Source organism: Peromyscus maniculatus, chromosome 1 (assembly GCF_049852395.1).
Source record: "Peromyscus maniculatus bairdii isolate BWxNUB_F1_BW_parent chromosome 1, HU_Pman_BW_mat_3.1, whole genome shotgun sequence".
NCBI classification, from domain to species: domain Eukaryota; kingdom Metazoa; phylum Chordata; class Mammalia; order Rodentia; family Cricetidae; genus Peromyscus; species Peromyscus maniculatus.
The window spans coordinates 2,692,522-2,711,540 of NC_134852.1; the positions used below are offsets into that span (position 1 = coordinate 2,692,522).

The 19,019-nt window shown below is 38.4% G+C and overlaps 1 pseudogene; it reads right to left on the bottom strand.

The window, feature by feature from the left end:
- Positions 1-550: 550 nt before the first annotated feature.
- Positions 551-3,847, bottom strand: LOC143272555 (protein tyrosine phosphatase type IVA 2 pseudogene; annotated as a pseudogene).
- Positions 3,848-19,019: the final 15,172 nt, after the last annotated feature.

Genomic DNA, 19,019 nt, shown 5'->3' on the forward strand with positions numbered 1-19,019 from the left:
CTAAAAAATGAAAATTATCCCAGACCCAAAACCCACTTAAAGAGCGAAAATCCACCCACCCCATACCACCTCCTTGGGAATATGGATTTCATATTCTTAAAATTGCTTCTTGCTGGATATGGGTGAAGATATCTTTATTCTTAAAATAAAAAAAATGGATTAATTGTCAAATTCTAGGAAAGGTAGCTATATCCTTTTGTTGTTCACTTTGAGCATAATGCCAAAGTTCAAGGCTTAACACAAGTCCTTATTCAAGTAGTCATTGATACTGGATCATCTCAGCTAGCCATCTCAAAATTGCTCTGAGCAGTTTGTTGTCCAAAGTTGATCTGTAGATGATGATTGTCAGCTTAGTGGTATTATTATTGTTCATGTGGAATTATTGTTGCTGTGGGGCCCCATCTTCTTCCTGGAGACTTCAGTTGATGTTAGGCCTGGCCATGATTTCCTGCAGAAAACTGATAAGAGACTCAAACACAAAGACATGTATAGGTAGCTAGCTGAAGCCCCTTTTTTGAATTAGTTAGTACTCTATATGACCATTCATATCTTTTTTTTTTGTAAAATATGTTTTATTGTTCTTTAAAAGGGTTCAGGATTTGGTTTTAAATCAGGCTGCACACCTTTCAAAAGTTTGACATCTCTCACCATGCCAAACTGACTTCCACTAGCAATACTTCATTAAATCCAAAAGAAAAAAAGTTTTAATTTTGAGGAGAAAAAAAAAGTCCAGTTCTGAGAACAGTTAACATTAGTCTTATTTAAAACAATATGAGGGCTGTTTTATGTTGTTTTATCCACCCTTCTCCTCACACAGAACCAGGAATGTAACTCTATCTCAGGCAGGCATTGAGACCGATGGACACCTGCATGCACATAGCCTCACGGGAACACATGTGCTCATGCACAAATGCACACACCAAACTTCTGAACATGTCAGATGGAAAAGGGTTTGCTGGTATTGATCAGAACCCCTGGAGTCAACAGTCAATCTAAACTTAGAAGGTAAGATATTTTGATCTTGAGTCTATGTTAAAGCGATCTATTTGTCGTCATGTTCTGAAATAAGAGAATTTTGGGTTGTATCATCATTTTACACTTTAAAATTCTAGAAACAATGTCAAAAAAGCATTATTTTTCATTTTCTGGGATGAGGCAGGAAGGACTCCACAGATTCAAATTTAGTTAAAAGCAGAACAATCCCAGCAATAGTATAGAGGCAGTTCACAAAGCTGCCAGCCACCGAGGTACCATCAAGGAGATGTCGTCCATCCTACCGGCCTATCTGTACTAATAAAGCGGGAAGCTTAAGGCTCTGCACAATACATTTCCACTGGGACAAGAAGACTCTAGGCCTGCACTCAGGGCTTGACACTCACTGTCAAGTAGGGAACATTTAGCTGAAGAGGATGCCAGAGTCCCTGGAGTTGCCTCTCCACTGCAGCCTGGTCAACTGTCTTCTGCAAATAAGGAAAAAACAGCTTTTCTGTATCAGCACATTTAACAGAGAACCCAAAAAATGCTCCCACATGATGCCACGAGCGGAGTCCCCTTGCTATTCACTTTATTGCTTGCCATTGCCTGTGGGTACACACTCACTAGATATTGCTGGTTTTGACAGTGATTTCTTTTTCCTTTTTAATCTCAGAAGAATCTAGTAATAACAAGGTAATAGGTGGTTACACTAACTGTACATACAGAGAGTAATTTGGAAAACCACCATCACAGACATTCTTAAGACCAAAATACTGTGAATGTTCTATTGCTCCTCTATTTCTGAAATCAGCCCTCAGATTTTAAGATATTGCTTTTCCATGACATCGTTAGATAGCAAATCCACAACCCATAGTTCTAGAGTTGTAGAAACATGCTAACTCTCCAGGACAGACCATCGATGGCCTGGAGCCATCTCTTCAATAAGTTTCTGGGATGCCCACTTCTTCCACTATTGGGAAAGGATTCTCCTCTCAGCTAAGTTCCAGGAGACAGACTCCTCTTTAAGATGTCATTTCCTCACCATTTACCAAAACAAACCCCTTCTGGCTACCTTCCATGCCTACGTGAGGAAGAGGAACTAAGTGAGCACCCACCATCACTAGACTATAAAAAACCACCTAGATCATAGAACAGATGCACACTGCTTTTTCTTGGCTTGCTTTTTTGTTTTTTTTTTTTTCTTTTTGGTGTTTTTTGTCGTTGTTTTCCTAAAAGTGCCCAGGTAGGCTTAAGGCTGCAGACATACGTACATCTACAGCAACAAGGATTTCTTTCTATTCCATCTACATGTATGGGGGTGGGGTAAGGGGGACAGGACAGGAAGAAAGATGGGGATAATCTACCTTCCCCAAATCCTACCACAAGGAGACCTATGTGCCAAGCATAATGGAAGTGTGTGCTCCCCAACAACTGGCTCCACACTGGTTAATATTCTGCTGGTTTTCCTCAGATACCTATTTTGAAAAAAGTTTAAAAAACACAGGAGGATTTTGAAATAATTCAATCCTGGCAGAAATCAAAACACCAAAACTAGGAGCAAAATCATCTTTCACTAAATTAATCCCTTTTTCTTTCTTTTTTCTTTTCTTAAACATTTTATTCGTGTTATAGAGGGATTTCTTTATCATTTGCTTTCTTCTCAATCATTAGGAGTTGAGGAGTACTGAATCCATCACTACTTTGATGACACAGGTAAGATTCCAGATTCACATTTCCAGGTACCAAGAGTTCCCTCTAATGCCACGATCCATTCAGCCTTCCTCTACGTCTACTGAACACAGCAATGCCCATTGGTATCTCTGAAGCGTAATCGCATCTTAGGTCGGTATTTCTCCAAGTAAAGCAGCTGTTTGGAATTGAATGCTCCCCTTCTTTTTTGTCTTATGAACTGAACGGCATCTTCATACTTCATTCCACATTCAATCAATGCAAGTGCAACCAGCACAGGGGCCCTTCCCAATCCTGCCACACAATGCACTGCAACACAGCAACCTGGCTCTTCACGAAATTTGGTTTTTAGCAGGTTTAGCCAATCATCTACTATTTGATTAGGGGGTGGAGCTCCATCATCAAATGGCCAATCTAGAATGTGGATTCCTTCTTTTTCAACTGGAGCTTTATCATATGTAGCATCACAAACGCGAACCAAAGTTGTCACTCCATACTTCTTAAGTTCCTCTGTGAACTTGTTGAGAATAGCATTGGTGGGGTTGTGAGTTATCAGAAAACTCATGTTCTCATAAGAGATCTCCACAGGGGCTGGACGGTTCATTATGGCAAATAAAAAGTGTGAGCGTGCGTGTGTGAATGTGGTAGGGAAAACAGGGGGGAAGGGGGATCAATAAATCTTGAAATGTTTCTCAGCAGAAAACATTAAAAAGACCACTAAAATGCCTATTATTGATCACTACTTTCTCTGTTCAACTTGTTTATTCCTTATGAAGCTTCTCTCTTCAACACAGGCAGAAGTATTCAGAATCCACTTCAATCCAAATTCAACTTGGGCCTCAATGTCTGCAGATGGATACCTTCAGCCTCCAAAAAATCCAACTACATACAAAATGTAAGCAGCCTTTAAACTACATTTAGGCACTAGTGAGACAAGTTAAAAGTGTAGGTTCTTTTCCACTTTTGTTTACTTGATGCTTAATTTTACTGGAGTCATTAAAAGAAATATGCTTGCAATTAAAAAAAAAAAAAGCCTACTACTTCTGAGGCCAGTCTCGGTGTCCAGAGTCTTCAAGGCAATGTTAATTATGGCACATATATCCCCCAAGCTCACTTGTCAGCGAAAACGCTGTGCTGAGCCTGGCAGAAGTCTGCCCTCACACTCGGAATCGCCATAAATGTGCAACGTATATTCCAACGAAAAACGCTGGCAAGCTGGGGACTGGGCATTGAAGGCTGGCGGAGGCGGGAGCGAGGAGGCGCCTCTCTTCTCAGTCACCTCGGCGGCGGCGACGGCGGCGGCGGCGACTCCCCCCCCCCCCAGCCTCGGCGCGCGACACCCGGCCCGGCCCAGCGGCGGCGGCGGCGAGTGTCCACGAGTCCGTCTTGCTGCTGCTGCCGCTGTGTCCCCCGCTGCCGCCGCTGCCCCCATTACCGCCGCAGCCTGCTGGCGTCGCCTCGCGCCGTTCCCGGCCGCCGCTGCCGCTCCTGCCGCTCCCGGACAGACCAGACGACGGTTACAGCCTGGCCAATCGCGCCGCCGCCACCACCGCTGCGCGCGCAGCCGGCGACCATTCATATCTTAACAAAGTTTAATATATATATTAATCTTATACATTTTGATATAAAATTCATTCTTTAAAAAAAGTTTATAGAATCAGAATAGAATCAAAGAATTGAGATTAGTAGTAATAGAATAGTCCCTTAATTAATTTGGTTTTTCTCCTGTCCCCATCAGAAGACGGTTCCTTCTTCTGGCATGATACAGAGAGTTTGCATTTTGCTTTTAACAACATGTTTGAGTTTAAAGAAGGAGAGAGCCATTCTCCAACTCCAGAGCTAGCATTAAATTTTAATTGAACTGGGAGTGCAAGATCAATAGTGTTAAATATCTTTAAAGAAGAGCAGAAACAAACATTTAGGAAGAATTATGAAATTTTATACGTGATAGAACAATAGATCATTTTGCTTTTTTTCTTGGGACAGATGATTTATCTTTTTTCTTCAGTTGTCTCATTTGCCAGTGTTCTTCAGATTTCTTAGCATTCATTATCCTAAAAGACAAAAACAAAACCCCTTTGCAAGACTAATTTTGGGGAAGTTTCCCTTTGGAAAGTTATTATTTGATTAAATGAAAAGGCATGTATTAATGGTATAAGTTAGTTTAATTTAAATTGGATGGTAATGCTGGTTGATGAAATATCACCTCTTCTAATTAAGACGTCTCTCTTGTACAAATCAGATCTTTATCAATTTTGATGGTATCCACAGCTTATATTTTCCTGTAGAAACAAAAGCAAACCCCGTCCCAACTTAACACATTTCCATTCTGAGGTCAGCACATCCTTAAAATATATGGGCTGATTTAATTCTGTAGTTTTTTCTATTATCCAATGTCTCTCTGCAGCTGTTGTTCCTTTCTCATTAACACTGAGAAAATTCAAAGTTAATAAGCATATACAGTCTATTTCTGGGGGGTTTGTACCCCTTTCTGTTTATTTAGCCTATCTTTTAGAGTTCTGTCTGAACTTTCTATTACTGCTTGGCCTGTAGGATTATGTGGTATAAGTGTAATATGCTTTATATTGTAATAAGCAAAAAACTGTTTCCTTTACCAGAGACATATGATGGAGCATTGTCAGTTTTAATTTGACAGATATACCCATGATGGCCATAACTTCTAGCAAATGAGTGATTACAGAATCAGCTTTTTCAGAACTCAAAGCAGTTGACCATTGAAATCCTGAATAAATAATAATGGTATGGTGTACATATTTCAGTTTTCCAAATTCTGCAAAGTGAAACACATCCATCTGCCAGGTTTCATTCCTCTGAGTACACTTTGTGTTACATCCTGCTGGTAATGGCCTCTGATTGTAAAAGGAACAAGTAGAACATTTCCTTAAAATTTCCTTGGCTTGTTCCCAGTTTATGGAAAAATCTTTTTTTAAACCTTTACTATTGACATGATGGGTTTTTTTTATGAAATTCTGAGGCCTCCAGCACATTTCCTATCAATAATTTATCAATCTCATCACTGTCTTGTGCTAGAGGGCCTGGCAGACTAGTATGGGATCAGATGTGAGTTACATATAAAGGATGACTCCTTTTCCTGATTGTATCTTGTAACTGAATAAATAGTGAAGTTAATTCTGACTCATCAGGGATAAATTCTGCAGTCTCAATATGGAATACCACTCTTTCCGCATACTGAGAGTCAGTAACTATGTTGAGAAGTTCTGAAAAATCCATTAATACCAACACAATAGCATTCAATTCTGATTTTTGAAATGATAAGGACTTTGAACCACTTTATTTAAATTTTCTGATTTGTAACCTGCCTCTCCTTGTTTGTTGGCATCTGTATACAATGTACAAACTCCAGATATGGGTTTTTCCCATAGAATTCAAGGAAAAATCCAATCAGCTCTTTTTATAAGACCAATTCTATCACTTTGGGATATTTGCGGTTAAGTTTCTCAAAAAAAATTAATGCAAGCTCTTTGCCAACGTTCAATTTCTGTCCATAACTTTTCAATGTCCCCCTTAGTTAAAGGAACAACAATTTCTGCTGGGTCTATTCCTGCTAATTGACAAAGTCTCAATTTTCCTTTCAAAATTAAGTCAGAGATTTTTTTCCACATAAATTTTTAATAATTTATTTGGTTTCTTTGCTAAAAATATCCATTCCAATATAATATCTTCCCTCTGCATTAATATTCCTGTAGGAGAATTCCTAGAAGGTAAAATAACCAAAATGTAATCCAGCTTTGGATGGATACAATCCACGTGTCCTTCATGTACTTTCTATTCTGCCAAAGCCAATTCTTTCTCAGTTTCAGGTGATAATTCTCTTGGACTATTTAAGTCCTTGTCACCTTCTAAGGTTTTGAACAAATTATTAAGTTCATCATTTCTTACCACAACAATAGTTCATAGATGAGAAATCTCTCCAAATAATCTTTGAGAGTCATTAAGATTCTGTAATCAATGTTTCCTAATTTGTACTTTTTGGAGACTAATTTTTTGTAGACCTATTTTATATCCTAAATAATTAATAGAATCTCCTATTTGTATCTTTACAGGGGCAATATGTAATCACCAGCAAGGCAAAATTTTCTTTACTTCTTCAAACATTCTTTGTAAAGTATCTGCATTTGAGTCAGCTAGTAAAATATCACCCATATAATGATAAATTATAGATTTAGGAAATTTTTTATGTATTACTTCCAATGGCTGTTGTACAAAGTATTGGCACAGAGTTGGGCTATTCAACATTCCCTGTGGGAGACCCCTCCATTGAAATCTTTTAAACGGTTGAGAATTACTGTAAGTAGGCACTGTGAAAGCAATATTTCTCTGTCTTTTTCTTGTAAGGGTATTGAAAAGAAACAGTCTTTTAAAACAATAATTATGAGAGGCCATCCTTTTGGTAACAGAGTAGGCAAAGGAATTCCAGATTGTAGAGAGCCCATTGGCTGAATTGATTTGTTAATTGCTCTAAGGTCTGTTACCATTCTCCATTTACCAGATTTCTTTTTTATAACAAATACAGGAGAATTCCAATGGCTGGTTGATTCTTCAATATGCAGAGCATTTAACTGTTCTTCTACCAGCTCTTCTAAAGCCTGGAGTTTCTCTGTTGTTAAAGGCCTTTGCTGAACCCATACAGGCTTGTCTGTTAACCATTTTAAAGGTAGAGCTGTTGGTGTGTCTGGAAGATCATCAGTTGTTGTGCTCTGTTCTTGTATAATATGGATGGCGGGTAACCACCCATTAGAACAATATCTTCTAATATTTCTCTCAAAAACATGTGCTAGTTTATGATTTGTTTCTGAGATTGGAGGGATGTTAATCTGAGTATTCCATTGTTGCAACAGGTATCGAACCCACAGGTTCATAGCTATGGTAGCCACATATGGTTTTTATTTTCCTCTCTGTCCTTCTGGACCTATACATTTGAGCCATCTTCCACTTCGTTTCACTTGTGATAATGTTCCAATCCCTAATAGCTGAATGTTTACCTCCTGAAGAGGCCAAGTTGAACGCCAAAATTTTGGTGCAATTATGATCACATCAGCACCTGTGTGTACCAGACCAGACAACAAAACACCATTTATTTTTTATTGTTAATTTGGTCTTTGTTCATTTATAGAAGTTTGCCAAAAAAAATTTCTTCATGGTTTCTCCTGAATTTTCTGTTCTCTCTGTCTCAGTTGTTCCATACACCGAGCAGGCTGGTTTATTCCAATAGGCATTGGGTTATTTAATTGCTCTGAGTAGAGTTTCCTCTATGATTGCAGGAAAGGTCTGAGCTGGATTTGCTGATGGGGTCTGCCTGAGGCCCCTCTGGGAGTTACCCGAAGCCTGAGGCAAAGTATTACCTTGCCTGTTCCTTGTTGATCTACATTCCTTGGTCCAGTGTTTTCCCACACCACAACTTCTGCATACTCCAGAAGGAAGGGGAATTCTGTTGCCATTGTTCTTTGAAGAAACATTGTTTCTAGGAATGCCTTGTTTACAGTCCCTTTTTAAATGTCTTTGCTTTCCAAATCCAAAAGATCCGATATTCCTCAAACGTCTTGAAATTGCTTCTCCTATCCACATATCATCATTGTCATGAGCCTCCACATTAAACATGTCCCTAATCCAATCTGCCAGGGGTGCAGATCTTGCCTTTAACAGCCTGATTATTCTCTTGCATGCTGCATTCGAGTTCTCAAAAGCCAAAAATTTGATTATTACCTAGCTAGCTTCTGAATTCGAGACCATTCTCTTTACTGCTGAAATTGGTCTTTGTAAGAAATCCATGAAGGATTCTTTTGGGCCTCGTATAGCCATTTTAAATGACTCAGTTTTCTTTCTTGGTTCCTCAATTCTGTTCCATGCATTCAAGGCTGCCATTCAATATAGAATTAGGGTTTGGATATCATATAAACATTTTGTTTGTATTGCGGCATTTTGGTTTTTTCAACAAGCTGATCCTGAGAGATTTGATTACCTTTAGCCCTCCATTGATTTTCTATGTTTTTAATCTACCTCTTTGAAACACATTTGCCACTGCAGCTGTGCCCTGGGTTCCAGAACTGCATTTACCAACTCTCTCCAGTCCTGTTGTATAATCTTATTTTAAGTTGACCTGGAATTTAACATTTGCTTTACAAATGGGGAATGCATGCCATAAGATACTATTGCCTCCTTAATCCTTCATAAATCTAACATTTCAATTGGAGACCAAATATTTTGTGTATTCACTTGACCAGGTAGCTGCTGTTTGATTACTGGATAAATTAAGGGTGATAGTGTGAAAACAGGCTTGCTTTCTTTAACCTTATAATCCAATCCTGAAACAATTTCACTGTTAATTTCTTCTGTCTGAATCTGAATTTTTCTATAGTTAATTTTAACAGGTTTAACAGGATTTTCTAAAGTTTTTATCCTCGCACTTAAATTGACTATTTTTTTAAACTGAAATAAGGATAAGTAAAGTATTAATATGCATAATCCCATCAGCATTAATTTTCTCATATAGTTGTTCTATTTTCAGACTGCCTAAAATGTTTTCAAACAAAACCCAGTTTTCTTCCAATATACACATAAAACCTATATTTTTTAATGTGGAAAAAAATTTCACTTTTAAATAGTTTTTCCCTAAAACTATCTGATATCTTAATTGAATTATCAAGTCTGTGTAGAACAGTACAAATCCGAGGGAATTTCAGACTACCTACCTAGCATCTGAGGTGTGAATCGAGAGAGAGAGAGAGAGAGAGAGAGAGAGAGAGAGAGAGAGAGAGAGAGAGAGAGAAATGAATCAAGCAAAAAAGTATAGCCACGAGTTCTGGTAAAAGCTTAAATCCAATGTTCCCGCTTGAGCTGAGTTGAACCAGGGCTCTGGCTTCCTTAAGTTCTGACCACATACTTTGTGTTTCAGCCAAAAGCAACTCTATTTGCAGTTGCATTCGAGTGAAGCTGGCTGGTAGCTCCAGCAGGACTGACTAGTTTGTAGCACCAGGTGCTGGTAACCGCTTGTAGCTATGGTTGGTCTACTAGGCTGAGGTAGGCCCAGACAGGGAGCCGGGCATGCTGAGCTGGGAAACCAGGTGGCCAAGTCAAGCCAACCAAGTAGTTTTTAATAAATTCTTACCGCATGGGTGCCAAATGGAGGTGTAACAGTCTTATTAAATGAGAAACACAGAGCCAAATACAGTGTTAAAAGCCCAAGAGGTAAGAGCAGTAGATAAGAGCAGATGCTAAAATCCCTTTCTTACCATTCACTGATGCTGCTGTTCTTCCCCTCAGCAAGAGATCTACTTCCTGTGTATCTGTCTTTTTATTGACTTTCTGTTGTACTTCTCATTGGTTGTAAACCCAACCACGTGACCTCCACATCACTGCCTGTCTATACAGACATCCAGGTCTTCTATGGTTGTTATGGAGATTAAAGGTGTGTGTCTCCATGCTGGCTGTATCCTTGACAGAGATCTGTCTGTATTGTGATCGGGATTAAAGGTGTGTGCCACCAATGCCTGGCTCTTGCTATGGCTTGCTATTAGCTCTGAACCTGAGGCAATTTTATTTATTAACATACAAATAAAATCACATTATAGTGTAGCTTGACAATTTCTCTCAAGCTCCCACCAAGTCCCCGCAGTCTGACAGCCCACTTATAAAATAAACACACAGACGCTTATATTATTTAAACTGTTTGCCCTAATGCTCAGGCTTCTAGCTCTCCAGTACTTACATCTTAAATTAATCCATTTCTATACATTTATACCTTGCCACGAGGCTTGTGGCTTACTGGCATCTTCACATGCTGCTTGTCCTGGCGGCAGCTGGCAGTGTCTCCTCCCACCTTCCCATTCTCTCAATTCTCCTCTCTGTTAGTCCTGCCTATACTTCCTGCCTGGACACTGGCCAACCAGTGTTTTATTTATTGACCAATCAGAGCATTTGACATACAGATTATCCCCCAGCATTATAGGACAAATAAAATATCACCATGATTGGATCAGGAAGTCCAACAGGAGAAAGGGGTCCCAAAAGCAGGCATCAGACTCAGAGACATCATCCTGCTGTGTAATGAAGACCAATTTACACAACTGTAACATACAGGCAGAGAGTCTAGGTCATTGCTATGTTGGCTTCCTGGTTGTCCTTTCAGTCTCTGTGAACCCTTCTGAGCCCAGGTTAGTTGATTCTGTGGGTTTTCTTGTGGCGCTCTTGACACCATTGGGTCTCACAATCCTTCCTCTTCCTCTTCTGCAGTATTCTCAATGCTCTGCTCAATGTTTGGCTGTTACAGTCTGTCCCACCTACAAGGTGTATGTTGGGGTACAGATGGTGCAGGAATTGTGAGAGTGACCAACAACTGACTGGCACAGCTGGAGATCCATTCCATGAGAGGAAATCCCCCATGAGGACCAGGACTAAGAATTAGGATATCCCAAAGACCTGGGATAGAACCAAACATGAATGAGAAAAAAGCCAATGGAATGATTTTTAATGATATTCCTCCATACTCATAAACTGATATCTAAACCTGTTGTCATAAGAGACACTTCACACAGCAACTTATGAAAAGAGATGTCTATTTGGTTTTAGATGTGTATTTTAATTTTCATTTCTATGATTTTTTCTTTTTTTTCTTCACAGAGCCAAGAAACAAATCCAAGGCCTATCACTTTGCTAGGCAAGTGCTCTACCACTAAGCTGAATCCCTAAACCCTCTTGCAATGTTCTCTGCATTTTCTCCTCTTTTTGGTTTTGTTTTTAAAGAAAAATAGAGAAAAAAAAAACAATATAAAGTAGGTAGATAGTTGATGAGGACTCAGAAGAAACTGTGAGAAGAGAAAAACATTATCAAATTACTCTCTGGGAAAAAATTCAATTTAAGAGTAGGCTATCCCCCCATATATAAAATGGAGAAAACATAGCCTACTCAGGAAATGCCAGTGGAAAATTTGCCAACCAGAGGCTGAAAAGAAGTATCTTCCAACCATTATCTTGTTCCAAAATCAAGTCCAAATGGACCAAAATTTTTAGTGTAAGTCCAGAAAGCAAGAATCTGATAAAGAAAACATCTAAATATATGGAATAACTCAGGAAATAAGACCAAAATTTAACAAGTGTGATTGCATAAAACTATTTTTTTGAATTAAAAATGTTATTAGCATGTTAAGAGGCAGCCCACACAGATGGAAAAAATATCTACTGGCTATACTATACTGAAGAATATCTAGAATATAGAAAGTAGTAATAAACTGGGGCTGTAGACACAAGTCAGAAGTTAAGAGCACTTGCTGATCTTTCAAAGGATTTGAGTTCAGTTTCAACCACCCATGTTAGCAGGCATCTCAAAACCACTTAAAATTCCAGCTCTGAAGGATCCAGCTTCTTCTTCTGGCCCCCATGAGAACTGCATTCTCAAGCTTCCTACAGATACACACACACATATATATCATTTATCAAATGTGCATCCAGTACTCAAATTGCCAAGATGAAATTCTCTGTCAAAGTGGACAAGAACATATTTCTCATTTTTGTGACATCCACTCTCTTCACTGGGTTTTTCCAAGCTCTCAAGCATCTCCAGTTTTTCCAACCTTACAACACAGGGTAATTTGTCAAGCTATATCTGAAAATGCCATCGAATGCATGATAATCCTTGTATTAACTACAAAGCTTTCATCTATAGAGCCTTATACGTACTAAATCCTGTGCCCTAATTTTGAGAATAGCACCTGAAAACTACCAATTTGCTCTGCCTTTGGCTTTTGCAGTGGAAGAAATCAACAGGAACCTGTATCTTCTACCAAATGTTTCTCTCACATTTTACATCGTCACTGACAAAGATCATGATAAACAAGCATTTCAAAATTTTGCAAAATGGTATAGACTTTCCCTTAACTACATCTGTAAAGATAAGAGCACATGCTGTGTAATGATTACAGGACCAATGTTAGCACCATCCTTGAGCCTGGCACATTTTTCGCAGTTCTGCAAAGATCCACAGGTGAGGTTGTTTGGGTGGGAAAGTATGGAATCTTTCTCATTGTTTGCCTAAGCGTGATGCTGAGGAGACTATAAGGGGGGGAGATTGGCTTCAAATTTATGTAAATCAAGTTCAACTGTAATTAATCATGCACTCAATGAGACATTCCCAATTCATTGTTTGAGATATGGATGAGAAGAAGAATTAGCAGTCAAGGGGATATTCCTTGAACAAACTGTAGAAAGTGATTTTTTTCATGTTTCTAACAGTGTAGTTTAACTGTAGGAATAGGAAAAAATTGCCCTTCCTGTTATTTAAACTGGTACTTCACACACCTCAGGGCTCTCATTGAGATTTCTGACATTGCTCTTCCTCATGCTGCTCCCTGTGTTTTATGTCCTTCAGCTCACCCATGGATCTTTCCATCCAAACCTGAGTGACCGTGAACAGTTTCCCAATCTGTATCAGATGGCCCCCAAAGACACAGCTCTGGCCCTGGCCATGGCCTCTTTGATGCTTCACTTCAACTGGAACTGGGTTGGGCTGGCCATCTCAGATGATGACCAGGGTCTCCAATTTCTCTCAGATCTGAGAGGAGTAGGTGAAGTCTAAAGAGTCTGCTTAGCCTTTGTGATTGTGATCCCAGTCAACATGGAGTTATTCATGTCAAGAGCTGAAGTGTTTAACAACCAAATTGAGACATCATCCACAAATGTTATCATTTATGGTGACACAGACAGTACTCTAGCTGGGCTTTAGAATGTGGGAATCACAGGTTATACAGTGAATATGGGTCACCACCTCACAGTGGGATGTCACTACAAGTAAGAGAGACTTCACCCTTGATTCATTCCATGGGACTCTTGCTTTTCAACAACACCATGCTGAGATTTCTGGTTTTAAAAGTTTTGTTCAGACACTGAACCCTTGCAAATACACAGACATGTTCCCAGCAGGACTGGGGTGGATGTCCATTAGCTGTGAAGTCTCAACATCTAACTGAAAGACACTGGAGAACTGCTTATTGAACGTCTCACTTGAACAGTTAATGCTACAGAGTTTTGACATGGCCTTTAGTGATGAGGCTTATGATATATACAATGCTGCATATGCTATGGCTCATGCACTCCATGAAATGGTTCTTCAACAAGTAGAAAACCAGCAAATCAACACTCTGAGAGAACTGGATTCTGACTGCTCACAGGTACTGTATCTTCCAATGGATGGTACTTGGTGACATCAATGTTATAATCTTTAAAGTGTCTCTCACATGCTGAAACCAATATTTGTCATGTATGTAATGTTTGCTATAAGGGATGGTCTGTATAAGTGTAGTCACCTGATTGTGACACCACTGTAGGCTGTGGGGACCTTATCCCTCGTAATTCTCTGAGAGCTATATTACAGAAAATAGTGCTGATTCAGTTCTATACCTACAAGTATACCTACTTGTGTACCTGTGTGTGTGAGTATACTTGCGTCTGATTTTCTGTATGTCTTTGTGAGTGTCTAAGTGCATTTCTGTGTCTTTGTATGCATGTGTATAGATATGCTACTTTGCATGTATGAATATTTCTCTCCTGTGTTTGTTCGTGACTGTGTATATGAGCATATATTTGTTGTGTGTGTCTCTTTGTGAATGTTTTTTATCAGTGTGTGTCTCTCTCTGTGTTTGTTTTTATCTTTATGTGTCTATGTGTTTCTGTGTCTGTGTCAGTACTTGATTGCTTAGGTCTGTCTGTACGTGTGTGTTAGTGTATATTGTGTGAATGAGTGTGGCTCTATTATGTGTGTGCCTCTGCATGGATGTATGTGTGGAAGTGTGTGTGTGTGTATGGTGCATATTTATATTTGGTGTTTGTGTGTATTTCTGTGTTTGTATTTTAGAGTTTCCTCTGAAAGAACTAAAATTCTAGGAACACAATGACTTTATTTATTCACATGCTTTCATTGAGTTTCTCCCTTGGGCACTTTCAATAAATTTGCCTTAGGATGAAATCAGAAAATATTTTCAGACCTAAAATAAGGTAATATAGACTGAAGAATGTTGTCTATTTTTCAGCTTCATCTATTTCTGAAGAATATCCACTTTGTTAATCCTGCTGCAGATGTAATAAATATGAATCAGAAAGAAAACTGCAAGCCGAATATGACATTACCACACTTTTAATTTCCCCCATGGTGTTGGACTTATGGTGAAAATAGGAGAGTTTAAGCCATATTTTCCACATGTTCAACAGCTCCATTTATATGAAGACATGATAGAGTGGGCCACAGGAACTAGACAGGTGGGTCTGACCAAAATGCACTGATGCACACCTCACAATTGTAACCAGTGTCAAATGGGGCCATTTGGGTTTCCATGTGACTTAGTGAAATTAGATGGATGGTCATGTAAAGACTCAATTTTAGACATCTAGTTGGTGTTTCTAGTTTTTTAAAATATGATTTTTTAAATAATTTTTTTTTAAATCTAAGCCACACATATGATATATTTTTATCATATCAGAAACTCTGATTTATAAACAAATATAAAACTAGATATGACCTGTATTTGTTATTATTCCCAGTAAAGTTATCAATATTCTCTCAGTACCATTCTGATTGCTGCCCATTGTCTTTCTTCTCTTCTGCTGAATCTCTAATCTGCAAGCTGGAAAGACTGAAGCTAATTATAAGGGAAGATTTGGAATTAGGAACAGATATGCAAGTCATTAATTTATATTCTATAATTTTATTCAAGCACTTTGACTAGGAGGTCCTAAAACCCCCACTTCTCTAACAATACATCACATTTTCATGGGCCACCTTAGATATTTTACTAATTATAACTTTTTTAGACTATTTTTTGTATGTGGATGTTTTGCCTGTATATATCTGTGTTCCATATGAGTATGAGGTATCTAAATATGCCCGGAGAGGGATTAAGATAATGAGGAACTGAATACAATTTGACCCTAAGTGTAGGAGTGGGGGATTGAACAGCAAGTGTGATAGATTGCTGAGCCACCTCTACTGTCCTGTATCATAAATTCTAAAGGAACCCCTCATTAGAAGATCATTTATTTGCACCATAATCCTTGCATAACTCATTCAAACGAACAAGTGAACAAACAAAACAAAAAAGATTTGTATTGTTTCCTTATCCGTTTGGACAAGTGCTCATAGTCATAATAATTTGGCTTTGACCAAAAGGATAGGGAGGACTAAAACAACTCAATATATACCATATTCTAGTTAAGCAAATCTTAAGCAGAAATGGCACTTGCAAACAGTGAGGCAGCAGGACCATCATAGGCTCACATGACAGTGAACTCAGTGACATACTAAACAAAGACTTCAAATAATAATTGTAAGAATGTTGCAGAAATCAAATAGCATTCAAATAACCTCTAAGGACAAACCAATTACACCACAAACACATGCAGATAATAAGGAATTGAGTGATGATGTGACTAAAATTCAATAAAGGTACAATAAAAATGAAGAATTCATAATAACTTTCTGAACATGAAAGACACAACAATTCAAATAACAGACTGTTTAAACTTCTTACTAAGAGAATGTCTCAAGTAGAAGACAGACTATTGAGACTTGAAACAAGACAGATAAATTTTAATTTAAACTCAGACAAAGATAAGACAATAAGGAAGGATGAAGAAAACACAAGAGACTTAGGGGACATCAGTAAAAGATCAAAATAAGAAAGCACAGGCACAAGAGGAGGACAACATGTTACAGGCATCATAGGTATTTCTCATAAAATGACAGCCAAAATTTTACCAAGTGATGGGGAAATATGGCCACCCAGATACAGGAGGCAGTCAGAAGGCCTAACAGACATGTTCAGAAAAGGATAGTTTGAATTTTTAATATTACTTAAAATCTCAAATATGCAAAATGAAGAGGAATTTTAGGTTACAAGAGAGAAGGTCAATTTCATTGAAAGTCCCCATCATAACCACAGTAGCTTTATTCATAGACACTTTGAAAGGAGGGAGTATCAATTATGTTTTTAAAACAGAGACAAAATTTCCAACTTCAAATACTATACCCAGCAAAGCTGTCCTTCATAATTTTAGGAAGATAGAAAAACTTGTAATGTTGACCGCAAATTGCTGGAATATATAGCTACTGGAACAACACTAAGGAAGACAATTCCACAGTGTCTTTATACTTCACACTCCTTCACACTGAATATTAAAATTTACAGTAGATGTCACAGGAATGTGTAGACTATACTAGATCACTAGACAGAAAAGCAAAGGTTTGAAATACATCAAAACTTACAAAAACACAAATTGACAATAATCACCAAATAGTTTTCATTAATAACTGAATTTGAAGAATGACATTCTCTAATCAAAGGACACAGACAAGGAATTTTTATAAAAACAAACAAACAATACTGTCTTGCTACTGCACTCATAAAAAAGAATAGAGTCTCCTCAGTACAGAAAAAAGACCACTCCAGGTAAAGTGAATCAGAAAGAAGAAAATTGCACTCTAATCAATGAACATGGATGGAGAAATTCTCAAGTAAGTACTGGCAAACAGGTGTCAACAGCACATCAAAAACGTCAGTCCCTATACACAAGATCACTTTATTACAGGGTTGTAAGGCTGGTTCAACATATGCAAATCAATCAAGTATGATATGTCACATAAATATATGCTAGGATAAAAATTGTAGGCTCATTGAAAAAGATGGAGAAAAGGTCTTGAACAATGTCCAGCATCCCTTCAGAGAAAGCAAAGAAATAAAAAAAAATCCCTTGAAAAATAAAGAGGACATTTCTTGACAAAATAACTTTGTATAAGACAAAACAAGGACAACATTGTACTTTATGGAAAGAAACTCAAAGCATTCCCACTAAATTCAGAAGAGGAACCAAATATGGTGGAGCTTTCCAGAATTAATGAGCAAATAAAAATTAGATCAAGAATATGACCAGAGGCCAATTAGACAGAGACAATTTCTCAATTTAGTTTCTATTTTTTCTTGTATCTCTGCTTTGTGTCAAGTTGACAAATCTAAGCTACACAATGGGTGGGTAGGGTGTTCAGTTCAGGCATTCCAGTGGTCACACAACATATACTCCTAGGTCTTCCTGAACTTTTAGTAGTTCAGAAGCACCTCAATATTTCATCAATTTGTTCTCACATATTCATGTGTGGCCTTGTACAAAGCACTGAAAGAAATGTGTTCACTCAGGTCATGTATAGAAAGAAATCTTGTTAACTACTCAACAGGATGAGATGCTATAACTATTGAAGGAGTAGTCAGACTCTTGGCCCAGCATCTGTCTGCTTTTCCTCAGATGCCCTCTGCTGAGTGCAGTGTTGATTGTCACCCTGGATTCAGAAAATTCCAACAAGAAGGAATGGCAGCCTGCTGTTTTGATTGCACCCCCTGCCAGCAAATGAGATTTCCAATGAGACAGGTAAGTTTTGACTGCAGGGAGAAATCCTTCAGACTGACTGACTTCTGCTATCCACACTGCACTTTCAAAGGGGCCTGGAAGGGGGCTGCACTGCTCTGTGTTATTCACCAGAGAAGACTGCTGGGACATAGGTTTAAGCCAAATAAAGTCATCATTAGCTGGATGTCAACTACAGTTGATGTTCAGGACCCCAGTGTAGCACTGAGCCTTTCTCAGGGTGAGATTTGAAGCAAAAGAACCATGTTCTATGTTGACATACTTCAGTTACCATGAACAGTGAGCCAAAAGTAGATCCATTGAAGCTAAAAAGCAAAGTTAGTACATTTTGAGACTTTCCCAGAACCATAAGGACTATGATGGATGAGGCCTTTGCTTCAGTTTGGCAGGTGGTGCTGCTAGGTGGTGAGTTTTATAATCTGAGTGGTACTTCTATCATGGAGTCAGTTGAGCTAGGGAGGGTCTGTGGACCTACTAAGTTCTGTGGCCCTTTTAGAGCACAAATAAAATATATTCCTTTCCTAAGTTTGTTTTACAAGTATATGATCAATAATAATGTCATTATAAATAACAACCTGTGCCTTCATATACACCTTTGACTCAGTGTAAAATCATTGCTGGTAGTATTTTGTAAAAGAAAGTGTTTTGAAAAATCAAACAGCCCTGTGCAGAAATTCTACACTATATCTGTCCGATGATTATATCCCTGTACAGGTACATGTAGACTAGATTGTAGTCACAAGTCTTTGTAAATTGTTGGTTATTCATTTATCCTCCTAGAATGTATCTATGTGTTTCTGTGTGAGTTTATGTGCAGGAGATTGGGGAGGACAAAATAGTACATACAAGCCCCTGGAACTTGAGTTACAGACAGGTATAAGCTTTCACATGGGTGCTGAGTCCAAACCCTTGTTCTC